This window comes from Anomaloglossus baeobatrachus, chromosome 2 (assembly GCF_048569485.1).
Source record: "Anomaloglossus baeobatrachus isolate aAnoBae1 chromosome 2, aAnoBae1.hap1, whole genome shotgun sequence".
Taxonomy (NCBI): domain Eukaryota; kingdom Metazoa; phylum Chordata; class Amphibia; order Anura; family Aromobatidae; genus Anomaloglossus; species Anomaloglossus baeobatrachus.
In genome coordinates, this window is record NC_134354.1 from 357,439,275 (window position 1) to 357,454,914 (window position 15,640).

At 43.8% G+C, this 15,640-nt stretch overlaps 5 non-coding genes across 5 annotated transcripts; all 5 read right to left on the minus strand.

Moving 5' to 3' along the window:
• Positions 1 to 1,052: 1,052 nt before the first annotated feature.
• Positions 1,053 to 1,125, minus strand: TRNAV-AAC (transfer RNA valine (anticodon AAC)). Its single transcript has one exon. It is a non-coding gene; the product is annotated as a tRNA-Val (tRNA).
• Positions 1,126 to 1,542: 417 nt separating this feature from the next.
• Positions 1,543 to 1,615, minus strand: TRNAV-CAC (transfer RNA valine (anticodon CAC)). The gene has a single exon. It is a non-coding gene; the product is annotated as a tRNA-Val (tRNA).
• Positions 1,616 to 1,791: 176 nt separating this feature from the next.
• TRNAV-UAC (transfer RNA valine (anticodon UAC)) lies at positions 1,792 to 1,864 on the minus strand. The gene has a single exon. It is a non-coding gene; the product is annotated as a tRNA-Val (tRNA).
• An 8,679-nt stretch (positions 1,865 to 10,543) lies between these two features.
• Positions 10,544 to 10,616, minus strand: TRNAV-CAC (transfer RNA valine (anticodon CAC)). Its single transcript has one exon. It is a non-coding gene; the product is annotated as a tRNA-Val (tRNA).
• Positions 10,617 to 12,020: 1,404 nt separating this feature from the next.
• On the minus strand, positions 12,021 to 12,093 carry TRNAV-CAC (transfer RNA valine (anticodon CAC)). Its single transcript has one exon. It is a non-coding gene; the product is annotated as a tRNA-Val (tRNA).
• Between the last annotated feature and the right edge of the window lie 3,547 nt (positions 12,094 to 15,640).

Here is a 15,640-nt window from a genome sequence, read left to right on the forward strand (position 1 = left end):
AGCCAAGAACTTTATATACTGCAGGTTGATAGAGGATTATTTCAACACCAAGAACACATGGGTTTCACTGGGGATTGAATCCAGGACCTTCTGCGTGTAAAGCAGACGTGATTTCCACTACACTATAAAACCTTTGAAAGCCTGCAAAGTAATGGCAATTAGAGACGAGTTTTGACCGCCAGGGAAAAAAAAAACAAACAAATTCGTAGCTCTGTTGGGGATGGAAGCCAAAACATTCCATCATTCGGCAACAAAGCCAAGCACTTCTTATATTGTAGTTTATTTGAGTATTATTTCAACACCAAGAACAGATTGGTTTTACTGGGGAATGAACGCAGGACCTTCTGCGTGTTAAGCAGACGTGATGACCAGTACTCTATGAAACCTGATGGAAAGTTACTGTGTATTGGCTAGCAGAGCAGAATTGTGACTGACGGGGCCTTTTTATTGCTGAAGGAAAGTATTTTTGGTTAATGAAACATTTTCAATTTTTATTACATATTTTACCAGTTTTATTCCTACAAAGGGATTTTGCTTAAAAGGAAGTTTACATTGAATGTGTTACTTTTTTCCACATAGTTTAGTTGTTTGCTTTTGTATTTAAAGGAACTATATATTTTGAAACAAACAGGATTTTTATAATATGGGATTATGTTTTCAGCTAAAATGGTCAATAAAAAAGAAACCCAAAATCGTAGTTCTCTTGGTGATGGAAGCCAAAATATATTATCAGTTGGCAACAAAACAAAGAATTTCATATGTTACAGGTTGATAGCAAATTACTTCAACAGCGAAAACGGCTTGTTTTTACTGGGGATTGAACCCAGGACCTTCTGCGTGTGAAGTAGACGTGATGACGACTCCACTATGAAACCTGTGAAATCCTGCAAAGTAATGGCATTTAGAGACGAGTTTTGACCGCCAGGGGAAAAAAAAAATAATTTGTAGTTCTGTTTGTGATGGAAGCCAAAACATCCCGTCATTCAACAACAAAGCCGAGAACTTCATATATTGTAGTTGGATAGCGTATTATTTCAACACTAAGAATAGATTGGTTTCACTGGGGATTGAACCCAGGACCTTCTGCGTGTTAAGCAGACGTGATGACCACTATACTATGAAACCTGACGAAAAGTTACTGTGTATTTGGCTAGCAGAGCAGAATTGTGACTGATGGGGCCTTTTTATTGCTGAAGGAAAGTATTTTTGGTTAATGAAACATTTACAATTATTATTACATATTTTACCAGTTTTATTCCTACAAAGGGATTTTGCTTAAATTGAAGTTTATATTGAATGTGTTACTTTTTTCTCCATAGTTTGGTCTTTTGCTTTTGTATTTATGGGAACTATATATTTTGAAATAAATAGGATTTTTATAATATGGGATTATGTTTTCTGCTAAAATGGTCAATAATAAAGAAACCCAAAATCGTAGTTCTCTTTGTGATGGAAGCCAAAATGTATTGTCATTTGGCAACGAAACCAAGAATTTCACATATTACAAGTCGATAGGAAATTACTTCAACACCAAAAACAGTTTGGTTTCACTGGGGATTGAACCCAGGACCTTCTGCGTGTGAAGCAGACGTGATGACCACTACACTACGAAACCTTTGTAAGTCTGCAAAGTAATGGCAATTAGAGACGAGTTTTGACCGCCAGGGAAAAAAAAACAAATTCGTAGCTCTGTTGGTGATGGAAGCTAAAACATCCCGTTATTCGGCAACAAAGCCAAGAACTTAATATAGTGCAGGTTTATAGGGGATTATTTCAACACCAAGAACACATGGGTTTCACTGGGGATTGAACCCAGGACCGTCTGCGTGTAAAGCAGACGTGATTTCCACTACACTATGAAACCTTTGAAAGCCTGCAAAGTAATGGCAATTAGAGACGAGTTTTGACCGCCAGGGGAAAAAAAAACAAATTCGTAGCTCTGTTGGGGATGGAAGCCAAAACATCCCATCATTCGGCAACAAAGCCAAGAACTTCATATATTGTAGTTTAATTGAGTATTATTTCAACACCAAGAACAGATTGGTTTTACTGGGGATTGAACGCAGTACCTTCTGCGTGTTAAACAGACGTGATGACCACTACTCTGTGAAACCTGATGGAAAGTTACTGTGTATTGGCTAGCAGAGCAGAATTGTGACTGACGGGGCCTTTTTATTGCTGAAGGAAAGTATTTTTGGTTAATGAAACATTTACAATTTTTATTACATATTTTACCAGTTTTATTCCTACAAAGGGATTTTGCTTAAAAGGAAGTTTACATTGAATGTGTTACTTTTTTCCACATAGTTTAGTTGTTTGCTTTTGTATTTAAAGGAACTATATATTTTGAAACAAACAGGATTTTTATAATATGGGATTATGTTTTCTGCTAAAATGGTCAATAAAAAAGAAACCCAAAATCGTAGTTCTCTTGGTGAGGGAAGCCAAAATATATTATCAGTTGGCAACAAAACCAAGAATTTCATATATTACAGGTTGATAGCAAATTACTTCAACAGCGAAAACGGCTTGTTTTTACTGGGGATTGAACCCAGTACCTTCTGCATGTGAAGTAGACGTGATGACCACTCCACTATGAAACCTGTGAAACCCTGAAAAGTAATGGCATTTAGAGACGAGTTTTGACAGCCAGGGGAAAAAAAAAAAATAATTTGTAGTTCTGTTTTTGATGGAAGCCAAAACATACCGTCATTCGGCAACAATGCCGAGAACTTCATATATTGTAGTTGGATAGTGTATGATTTCAAAACTAAGAACAGATTGGTTTCACTGGGATTGAACCCAGGACCTTCTGCGTGTTAAGCAGACGTGATGACTAGAGATGAGCGAACCAGTCCCGGTTCGGCTCGAGGTCGGTTCGCCGAACGGGGGTCCCGTTTGAGTTCGGTTCGTCGAACGTTCGACGAACCGAACTCGAACTGCATAGGAAACAATGACAGGCATTCATAAACACATAAAAACACCTAGAAAACTCCCTCAAAGGTGTTCAAAAGGTGACAAACAACTCACAACACAACACAAACACATGGGAAAGTGACAAGGACATATACTCATGCGAAAACAAAACAGCTGGACAAGGAAAAAGAGGAGGACACACAGATATAGGCATGGCACGCCCTTCTGAAATCATGTAAAACACCGCAAGGTTACTCCAAGCGGAGCCTCCCTTTTTTCAAAAAATTGTGCCCCACACACACCCACTCAGTGGCAGCACTTGTGCCCTAGTTGTACACTTCACAGCTAGATTTGCATCAAGCACATTCAAACATACGCCATTGTTATCCGTCCCCAGGATGACACCGGGGTAGGTAGCAAAGTGTTTCCTGATCCCAGCTCTGTTCATCTTGGCTTCTTTTAAAAACACATCAAGCAAGGGTTACTCCAAGCGGAGCCTCTTTTTTTTTCCAAAAATTGTGCCCCACACACACCCACCCATTCAGTGGCAGCACTTGTGCCCTAGTTGTACACTTCACAGCTAGATTTGCATCAAGCACATTCAAAAATACGCCATTGTTATCCGTCCCCAGGATGACACCAGGGTAGGTAGCAAAGTCTTTGCTGAACCATGACTTGTTCATCTTGGCTTCTTTTAAAAACATATCAAGCAAGGGTTACTCCAAGCGGAGCCTCCCTTTTTTTCAAAAAATTGTGCCCCACACACACCCACTCAGTGGCAGCACTTGTGCCCTAGTTGTACACTTCACAGCTAGATTTGCATCAAGCACATTCAAAAATACGCCATTGTTATCCGTCCCCAGGATGACACCGGGGTAGGTAGCAAAGTGTTTCCTGATCCCAGCTCTGTTCATCTTGGCTTCTTTTAAAAACACATCAAGCAAGGGTTACTCCAAGCGGAGCCTCCCTTTTTTCCAAAAATTGTGCCCCACACACACCCACCCATTCAGTGGCAGCACTTGTGCCCTAGTTGTACACTTCACAGCTAGATTTGCATCAAGCACATTCAAAAATACACCATTGTTATCCGTCCCCAGGATGACACCAGGGTAGGTAGCAAAGTCTTTGCTGAACCATGACTTGTTCATCTTGGCTTCTTTTAAAAACACATCAAGCAAGGGTTACTCCAAGCGGAGCCTCCCTTTTTTTCAAAAAATTGTGCCCCACACACACCCACCCATTCAGTGGCAGCACTTGTGCCCTAGTTGTACACTTCACAGCTAAATTTGCATCAAGCACATTCAAAAATACGCCATTGTTATCCGTCCCCAGGATAACACCAGGGTAGGTAGCCAAGTCTTTGCTGAACCATGACTTGTTCATCTTGGCTTCTTTTAAAAACACATCAAGCAAGGGTTACTCCAAGCAGAGCCTCCCTTTTTTTCCAAAAATTGTGCCCCACACACACCCACCCATTCAGTGGCAGCACTTGTGCCCTAGTTGTACACTTCACAGCTAGATTTGCATCAAGCACATTCAAAAATACGCCATTGTTATCCGTCCCCAGGATGACACCAGGGTAGGTAGCAAAGTCTTTGCTGAACCATGACTTGTTCATCTTGGCTTCTTTTAAAAACAATGTAAGCAAGGGTTACTCCAAGCGGAGCCTCCCTTTTTTAAAAAAATTGGGCCACACACACACACACACACCCCATCAGTGGCAGCAGTTGTGCCCTAGTTGCAAACAGGATGTTTTGATTTGCATCAAGCACATTCCAAATCCACAAGCATTTACTCTCCCCAGGATGACACAGGGGTAGTAAATTCCTTCTGGATCCATGACTTGTTCATTTTGATGAACGTCAGTCTGTCCACATTGTCACTGGACAGACGCGTGCGCTTATCTGTCAGCACACACCCAGCAGCACTGAAGACACGTTCAGAGACAACGCTGGCAGCTGGACACGACAAAATCTCCAAGGCGTAACTGGAGAGCTCTGGCCATTTTTCTAGATTTGAAGCCCAAAAGGAGCAAGGCTCCATTTGCAAAGTCATGGCATCGATGTTCATTTGGAGATACTCCTGTATCATCCTCTCCAGCCGTTGACTATGTGTCAGACTTGTTGTCTCTGGTGGCCTTACAAAAGAGGGTTTAAAAAAATTATGAAAAGATTCCATAAAATTGCTGTTACCAGCACCAGATACGGTCCTACTGGTACGGGTAGACTGTTGAAGATGACGAGACCGTCCCATGTTTGTCAAGTTACAACTGGGAGATTCACTCCCAGCACCTGCACGGTTGTTTGGCGGAAAAGCCGATCTAAGATCGAGTAACAGCTTCTGCTGATACTCCTGCATACGTGCGTCCCTTTCTATGGCTGGAATTATGTCACAAAATTTGGACTTGTACCGGGGATCTAATAGTGTGGCAAGCCAGTAGTCATCATCACTTCTAATTTTGACAATACGAGGGTCATGTTGGAGGTAGTGCAACAAGAAGGCGCTCATGTGTCTGGCGCAGCCATGCGGACCAAGTCCACGCTGTGTTTGTGGCATAGAGGTGCTAACCGTTCTTTCTTCCTCTGACATCTCCCCCCAACCTCTTTCAACTGAAATTTGACCAAGGTCTCCCTCATCTGCTGAGTCTTCTATGTCCATGGACAGTTCGTCCTCCATTTCTTCATGTTCTCCTGCACCTTCCTCAACATCTCGCCTGCTAACATGCGCCCTTGTTGATCCCTGTCCCCCATGGTCCCATGCCTGGCGCCTTGGTGATGATGAACGTCTGGACCTTGGTGATGTTGTTGTGTCTTGCGCATATGAATCCTCCTGTAGTTCATCCTCTTCCTGTTGTCCCACCCCCTGACTCCGAATAGTGTTTAGCGTCTGCTCCAGCATGTAAATGACTGGAATCGTCATGCTGATAATGGCATTGTCAGCGCTAAACATATTCGTCGCCATGTCGAAACTGTGCAGAAGGGTGCATAGGTCCTTGATCTGAGACCACTCCATCAGGGTGATCTGACCCACCTCTGCATCTCGTTGGCCCAGGCTATACGTCATGACGTATTGCACCAGGGCTCGGCGGTGCTGCCACAGTCGCTGTAACATGTGGAGAGTTGAATTCCAGCGTGTCGCCACATCGCATTTCAGGCGATGAACCGGCAGGCCGAAAGACTTCTGGAGCGATGCAAGTCGCTCTGCTGCGGCGCTTGAACGGCGGAAGTGAGCAGACAGTTTTCGGGCCCTGTTCAGAAGGCCATCTAGGCCGGGATAGTGTGTTAAAAATTGCTGCACGACAAGGTTCAACACGTGAGCCATACAAGGTACGTGTGTCACCGTGCCCAGGCGAAGGGCCGCACCCAGGTTTGCAGCATTGTCGCACACGGCCTTACCAGGCTGCAGGTTGAGTGGAGACAACCATTTATTAAACTCGGACCGCAGAGCTGACCACAACTCCTCAGCTGTGTGACTCTTATTACCAAGACATGTCAAGCTAAAGACCGCCTGATGCCGTTGCGCTCTGCTGCCAGTATAGTAATGATGGGTGCGTGATTCCTTCTGCGCAGTGAGAACGCTGGTGGCCTGACCAGGCAGGCTTGGGGCGGAGGTGGAGGACCCAGATGAGGTGAAGGATGCAGAAGCAGTGGCGGAACTTGGACAGACAGAGGATTGACACACAAGTCGTGGGGACGGCAAGACTTGTGCAGCAGACCCTTCACCATCTATCACCATAGTTACCCAGTGCCCAGTCAGCGACATGTAACGTCCCTGTCCATGCTTACTGGTCCAAGTGTCGGTGGTGAAATGCACCCGTTCACACACAGAGTTTCTCAAGGAAGCGGTGATGTTGTGTTCGACATGCTGGTGTAGCGCGGGCACACCTTTCTTAGAGAAGTAGTGGCGACTAGGCATCTGGTACTGGGGCACAGCGACAGACATAAGGTCTCTAAAATCCTGTGTGTCCACTAGGCGGAAAGGCAGCATTTCGGTAGCCAACAGCTTACAGAGGGATAGAGTCAACCTCTTAGCTTTGTCATGGGTCGCAGGAAGTGGCCTTTTATTTGACCACATCTGAGGGACAGAGATCTGGCTGCTGTGTGTAGACGGTGTTGAGTAGGGTGTCCCTGGAAAAATGCAGGTTTGTGAGGAAAGTGCAGGCGGAGACATGATGTTGCCTTCATCCAACGTTGGTGCTATCGATGTCTGAGATTGCTGTACACACTCACTTGTTTCCCCTTCCAAACCAACTGACGACCTACCAAGCAAACTGCCTGTTGCGGTTACAGTGGTGGAAGTTGTGGGTGGAAAAACAGGTGTGACAGCTGTCCCCACAGTCCTAGAAGATGACGAGCGCGCGGATGCCATGGAAGGGGCAGGCGGTGGATGGTTCGCTCCGCTACGCCGCATTGCAGCACGGTGAGCTTCCCACCGGGCCATATGATGTTTATTCATGTGACGATTCATGCAAGAAGTTGTCAAACAGCTGAGGTTTTGACCTCTACTAAGAGAACCATGACAAATTTTACAGATCACATGATTTGGGCGATCTTTTTCTTTGTCAAAAAAGGACCAGGCTAGGCAAGGCTTAGAGGCCATGCGACCTGTTGATCCACCCCGAATAATGCTCAGAGGCAGAGTGGTGGCTGAGGATGCAGTTGTAGACGTGCTACCAGTACTCCGACTCTGTCCAGGAAGGCGCAAGGTAACTTCGTCATCAGTTGCATCCTCCTCCACCACCTCTGTTGACCTCCTCAAGGGCCTGACTGTGGGTTGACAGTAGGTGGGATCTAGAACTTCATCATCAATTGTTGTGTTTGCACTCCCCTCCCACTCAGACCGAACCTCTTCTTGCCCTGACCGAATATTTAAGTTGTCATCCCAATCGGGTATCTGCGTCTCATCTTCATCGGTATGTTCCTCATTGTCTATAACCACAGGTGTTACAGTTTGTGACAAAGGGTCAACATTATGCTCAGAAACTTTGTCCTCACGGCCTGAATCAGAGTCACAAAGGTTCTGGGCATCACTGCAGACCATTTCCTGTTCTGTACTCACTGTAGCTTGGGAGCAGACCTCTGATTCCCAGGCTATAGTGTGACTGAACAGCTCTGCAGACTCAGCCATCTCAGTTCCACCATACTGTGCAGGGCTGATGGAGACTTCAGAGCTGGGAGAAATCAAGTTTGATTGGGATGACAACTCAAAGGACTGGTGTTTTTTGGATGCGGTACTTGAAGTGGCTGAGAGGGCACTTGTTGGACCACTTGAATTCTATTCAAGCATTTTCCTTTTTTGGCTATCATCTACCTTTGTTCCTGTTGTTCGTGTCCGTAAAAAAGGGAGCACATCGGATTGTCCACGGTAAGTAGTAGACATCTTACTTTTGCTGGTAGATGGTCTATCTTCAGCAGATGATAATGGAGCTTTGCCACCTTCCCCACGTACAAAACCTTTTTTGCCTTTTCCACCACGCCTCTTCCCCTTTCCACCAGCATCTGTCATTTTGCCACTCATGTTGATTGCGACAAGATTGTGCACTGAAAATGTGGTAGTAAAAATTGAGAGGTGGTGTAGATTGCAGTGGTGGTCTAGCTTTATTAACAGCAGAATAATAAAGAATAAATATCCCTGACAATGCAACTACGGCCCTTAAACTGGCAGCAAAAATTGCTAGTATAATGGCTTAGTTATAATGAGTTGGAGTGTGCAATGCAGGTAGAGGTGCTGCAAATGTCTTTGCACTAGTGTGACTAGACAAATGTCCAATAGCCACGTTTAGGATGCCACTAGGTACATTGAGTGTTTGCTAGTATAATGGCTTAGTTATAATGAGTTGGAGTGTGCAATGCAGGTAGAGGTGCTGCAAATGTCTTTGCACTAGTGTGACTAGACAAATGTCCAATAGCCACGTTTAGGATGCCACTAGGTACACTGAGTGTTTGCTAGTATAATGGCTTAGTTATAATGAGTTGGAGTGTGCAATGCAGGTAGAGGTGCTGCAAATGTCTTTGCACTAGTGTGACTAGACAAATGTCCAATAGCCACGTTTAGGATGCCACTAGGTACACTGAGTGTTTGCTAGTATAATGGCTTAGTTATAATGAGTTGGAGTGTGCAATGCAGGTAGAGGTGCTGCAAATGTCTTTGCACTAGTATGACTAGACAAATGTCCAATAGCCACGTTTAGGATGCCACTAGGTACACTGAGTGTTTGCTAGTATAATGGCTTAGTTATAATGAGTTGGAGTGTGCAATGCAGGTAGAGGTGCTGCAAATGTCTTTGCACTAGTGTGACTAGACAAATGTCCAATAGCCACGTTTAGGATGCCACTAGGTACACTGAGTGTTTGCTAGTATAATGGCTTAGTTATAATGAGTTGGAGTGTGCAGAGGACAGGAGGGTACAGTGCCAGGATTGTGGGGCTCTGGGTAGAGGAATGGAAGCCTGCCTTTCTATTCCCTCCTAATGGGGAAATGGAGCGACGAAATCCCTGACCTTGGCTACACAGACGCTGTCCCTGTTTTCAGGACCTGTCACCTATGGCTCTGACCCTGCCGGTGCGAGCCCTTAAAAGGACTGATGGAAAGTGCTATCCCTATGCTGTCCAGCGCTGTGTATGGAGCGCATACAGCTGTATCAGCGATAGGACTCAGGACGGAGCTTCGCAAGTGATGACTGACACCAAGGACGCAGAAGAGATAATGGCGTCCTGGAGGAAAATGTCCGGTTTTATAATGCAGGGACATGTGACATGGACATCCTATCACACATGCCGTTGCTTCTCTGGCTAAAAGTCCACTTAGCTGTGTGTGTGTCTGGGATTGGCTGACATGCTGGCCTGCCCCACAAGACGCGCGCGCTTAGGGAAGGAAGACAAGGATAAAAAAAAAAAAAAAAATGGTGATCGCCATTATACAAACAGTAGTGATCTGAAGGCGCTGTTCACGCACACTATACACTGAAATGTCATAATAGTGTGAGTCACAGAGTGACTTACACTATTACAGCGGAAAGCCAGCTAGGAATTAGCTGGTTTTTTGCTGCTAGAACCGTTCTCGAACGTTTCTAGAACTACCGAGCTTTTGCAAAAAAGCTCGAGTTCTAGTTCGATCTAGAACAGGCCCCAAAATCACTCGAGCCTAGAACTGGAGAACCTCGAACCGCAAACCGCGCTCAACTCTAGTGATGACCACTACACTATGAAACCTGACGAAAAGTTACTGTGTATTGGCTAGCAGAGCAGAATTGTGACTGACGGGGCCTTTTTATTGCTGAAGGAAAGTATTTTTGGTTAATGAAACATTTACAATTATTATTACATATTTTACCAGTTTTATTCCTAGAAAGGGATTTTGCTTAAATTGAAGTTTATATTGAATGTTTTACTTTTTTCTCCATAGTTTGGTCTTTTGCTTTTGTATTTATGGGAACTATATATTTTGAAACAAATAGGATTTTTATAATATGGGATTATGTTTTCTGCTAAAATGGTCAATAAAAAAGAAACCCAAAATCGTAGTTCTCTTTGTGATGGAAGGCAAAATGTATTGTCATTTGGCAACGAAACCAAGAATTTCACATATTACAAGTCGATAGGAAATTACTTCAACACCAAAAACAGATTGGTTTCACTGGGGATTGAACCCAGGACCTTCTGCGTGTGAAGCAGACGTGATGACCACTACACTATGAAACCTTTGAAATCCTGCAAAGTAATGGCAATTAGAGATGAGTTTTGACCGCCAGGGGAAAACAAACAAATTCGTAGCTCTGTTGGTGATGGAAGCTAAAACATCCCGTTATTTGGCAACAAAGCCAAGAACTTCATATATTGTAGTTTAATTGAGTATTATTTCAACACCAAGAACAAATTGGTTTTACTGGGGATTGAACGCAGGACCTTCTGCGTGTTAAGCAGACGTGATGACCACTACTCTATGAAACCTGAAGGAAAATTACTGTGTATTGGCTAGCAGAGCAGAATTGTGACTGACGGGGCCTTTTTATTGCTGAAGAAAGTATTTTTTGTTAATGAAACATTTACAATTTTTATTACATATTTTACCAGTTTTATTCCTACAAAGGGATTTTGCTTAAAAGGAAGTTTACATTGAATGTGTTACTTTTTTCCACATAGTTTAGTTGTTTGCTTTTGTATTTAAAGGAACTATATATTTTGAAACAAACAGGATTTTTATAATATGGGATTATGTTTTCTGCTTAAATGGTCAATAAAAAAGAAACCCAAAATCGTAGTTCTCTTGGTAATAAAAGCCAAAATATATTATCAGTTGGCAACAAAACAAAGAATTTCATATGTTACAGGTTGATAGCAAATTTCTTCAACAGCGAAGACGGCTTGCTTTTACTGGGGATTGAACTCAGGACCTTCTGCGTGTGAAGTAGACGTGATGACGACTCCACTATGAAACTTGTGAAATCCTGCAAAGTAATGGCATTTAGAGACGAGTTTTGACCGCCAGGGGAAAAAAAATAATAATTTGTAGTTCTGCTTGTGATGGAAGCCAAAACATCACGTCATACGGCAACAAAGCCGAGAACTTCATATATTGTAGTTGGATAGCATTTTATTTCAACACTAAGAACAGATTGGTTTCACTGGCGATTGAACCCAGGACTTTCTGCGTGTTAAGCAGACGTGATGACCACTACACTATGAAACCTGACGATAAATTACTGTGTATTGGCTAGCAGAGCAGAATTGTGACTGACGGGGCCTTTTTATTGCTGAAGGAAAGTATTTTTGCTTAATGAAACATTTACAATTATTATTACATATTTTACCAGTTTTATTCCTACAAAGGGATTTTGCTTAAATTGAAGTTTATATTGAATGTGTTACTTTTTTCTCCATAGTTTGGTCTTTTGCTTTTGTATTTATGGGAACTATATATTTTGAAACAAATAGGATTTTTATAATATGGGATTATGTTTTCTGCTAAAATGTTCAATAAAAAAGAAACCCAAAATCGTAGTTCTCCTTGTGATGGAAGCCAAAATGTATTGTCATTTGGACACGAAACCAAGAATTTCACATATTACAAGTCGATAGGAAATTACTTCAACACCAAAAACAGATTGGTTTCACTGGGGATTGAACCCAGGCCCTTCTGCGTGTGAAGCAGACGTGATGACCACTACACTATGAAACCTTTGAAATCCTGCAAAGTAATGGCAATTAGAGACGAGTTTTGACCGCCAGGGGAAAAAAAACAAATTCGTAGCTCTGTTGGTAATGGAAGCTAAAACATCCAGTTATTCAGCAACAAAGCCAAGAACTTTATATACTGCAGGTTGAAAGGGGAGTATTTCAACCCAAGAACACATGGGTTTCACTGGGGATTGAACCCAGGACCTTCTGCATGGAAAGCACACGTGATTTCCACTACACTATGAAACCTTTGAAAGCCTGCAAAGTAATGGCAATTAGAGACGAGTTTTGACCGCCAGGGAAAAAAAAAACAAATTTGTAGCTCTGTTGGGGATGGAAGCCAAAACATCCCATCATTCGGCAACAAAGCCAAGAACTTCATATATTGTAGTTGGATAGCGTATTATTTCAACACTAAGAACAGATTGGTTTCACTGGGGATTGAACCCAGGACTAGAGATGAGCGAACCGGTCGCGGTTCGGCTCGAGTCGGTTCGCCGAACGGGGCTCCCGTTCGAGTTCGGTTCGTCGAACGTTCGACGAACCGAACTCGAACAAATAGGCTATAATGGGAGGCAATCACAAACACATAAAAATGCATTAAAAATGTACACAAACAGTTAATAAACATTGCCATAACACTTACCGGTCCCCGCGATCCCTCCTGTACTCTGTCTCCTGCCGCTATTCCATCCGATGATCGCTGAATCCTCCCCGTGACCAGCACTGCCAGCAGAAATGCAGGACCTATCATGACGTCAAAATAGCCATGTGACCAGTCACGTGGCTATTATCTCATTGGCTACAGACTGGTCACATGACTATGACGCGTCATGTAGGACCTGCGAGTGCATCTCTCTGGTACACGGTGCACATATGTGTATCGCCGTGTACCGGCGACATGCTCTAGCACACGGTCGACTCCCCGTTCCGTTAGGGACCGGCTGACACAGCCGGTCATTAACGGAGATCACCGTTGCCATAGCAACGCAGTTAGCGGTGACGTCACCGCTAACCGCGGCTCCGAGAGCACCGTTGCTATGGTAACGCGTCTGTCAGTGTTACCGCTGTTACCGCTGACAGCCAGCACTGATCACTCACGGAGTGAAGGCTGCACGCTTCTTCCCGATTGTAGTGAGGATTGTAGTGAGGATGAGGTTTCTCAGCCCCAAGTGATGAGCTGGGTAAACTCATCCTCACTACAATCGTCACTACTACTACACTAGTGAGGATTGTAGTGAGGATGAGGTTCCTCAGCCCCAAGTGATGAGCTGGGTAAACTCATCCTCACTACAATCGTCACTACTACTACACTAGTGAGGATTGTAGTGAGGATGAGGTTCCTCAGCCCCAAGTGATGAGCTGGGTAAACTCATCCTCACTACAATCGTCACTACTACTACACTAGTGAGGATTGTAGTGAGGATGAGGTTCCTCAGCCCCAAGTGATGAGCTGGGTAAACTCATCCTCACTACAATCGTCACTACTACTACACTAGTGAGGATTGTAGTGAGGATGAGGTTCCTCAGCCCCAAGTGATGAGCTGATGAACCTCATCCTCACTACAATCGTCACTACTACTACACTAGAAAGAAAGAAGACAGAAGAGCAGGATCATGGAGGGCTGACAGGGGGTAATAAAGATGGAGTCTCTAATGTGTCTGTGTATTTGTTTCTATTAAAGTATTTTTTTCTCTGTGTGGTGTTTTTTTTTAACCCTTTATTGGAGATTCTTAATGGCCGGGTCAAACGTGCCTGACATTAAGAATCTCTGGCTTAATACTGGCTAGTAAAACAAAGCCAGTATTAACTCATGATTACCCAACAAGCCACCCGGCTTCAGGGCTGTTGGAAGAGTTGGATACAGCGCCAGATGACGGCGCTTCTATGAGAGCGCCATTTTCTGGGACGATTGCGGACTGAAATTCGCAGCAGAGGCGCCCAGAAACCTCGGGCTAACCTGTGCTGCGGATTCCAATCCCCAGCTGCCTAGTTGTACCCGGCTGGACACAAAAAATGGGGCGAAGCCAACGTCATTTGTTTTTTAATTATTTCATGAAATAAGTGAAATAATTAAAAAAAACGGGCTTCCCTATATTTTTGGTTCCCAGCCGGGTACAAATAGGCAACTGGGGGTTGGAGGCAGCCCGTGGCTGCCTGCTGTACCTGGCTAGCATACAAAAATATGGCGAAGCCCACGTCATTTTTTTGCTGGGCAAAAAAATTCTGCATACAGTCCTGGATGGAGTACGCTGAGCCTTGTAGTTCTGCAGCTGCTGTCTGCTCTTCTCCATACAGACACACAGCAGCTGCAGAACTACAAGGCTCAGCATACTCCATCCAGGACTGTATGCAGAAGTTTTTTGCCCCCTGAAAAAATTATGTGGGCTTCGCCATATTTTTGTATGCTAGCCAGGTACAGCAGGCAGGTACGGCTGCCCCCAACCCCCAGTTGCCTATTTGTACCCGGCTGGGAATCAAAAATAAAGGGAAGCCCTTTTTTTATTATTTCATGAATTTCATTAAATAATTAGAAAACAAATGACGTAGGCTTCGCCCCATTTTTGTGTCCAGCCAGGTACAACTAGGCAGCTGGGGATTGGAATCCACAGCACATTTTCCATTGCCAGTGAAGGTAACACCAAGCAGTGGGGGTTAGCAGCCAGTAGCTGCTTGGATTACCCTTACCTAGCAATACAAAAAATGCAGCGAGAGCCCATATATATTTTTTTTAATTATTTATTTAATTAACTAAAAACAAAATGGGCTTCCCTGTATTTTGATTGCTGGACATCACAGTGCTGTAAAAATAAATCTTTAAAAAAATGACGTAGCGCTCCGCGGTATTTTTGATTCTCAGCGCAGATAAAGCAGACAGCTATGGGTTGCCACCCCAGTCTGCCTGCCGTTACCTTGGTTGGCAATCAAAATACAGGGAAGCCCATTAATTTTTTCTATTTAAAAAATAGTTAAAAAAAAAAATGACGTTGGGTCCCCCCATTTTTGATAGCCAGCTAGGGTAAAGCAGACGGCTGTAGCCTGAAAACCACAGCTGGCAGCTTTACCGTGGTTGGGGATCCAATGTGGAGGTCCCCTCAGGCTCTTTTTTATAATTATTTTATAAATATTAATAATTACACAATAAAAGTAGGGTCCCCCCCAAATTGGATCACCAGCCAAGGTAAAGCGGACAGCTGTGGTCTGGTATTCTCAGGGTGGGAAGGTACATAGTTATTGGGCTTTCACAGCCTAAAAATAGCAGGCCGCAGGCACCCCAGACGTGGCGCATCCACTAGATGCGCCAATCCTGGCGCTTCACCCCAGCTCATCCCGTGCCCTGGTGCAGTGGCAAACGGGGTAATAAATCGGGTTGATACTAGCTGTAAAGTCACCTGAGATCAAGCCCAGCAGTTTGTGATGTTATGGCGTCTATTAGATACCCAACATCATAAACTGTCAGTACTAACAAAAAAAAAAAAATCGACAAAAGAAATTTACTTGAAAAAACAGTCCCCAAAACATTTCCTCTTTCACCAATTTATTGTAA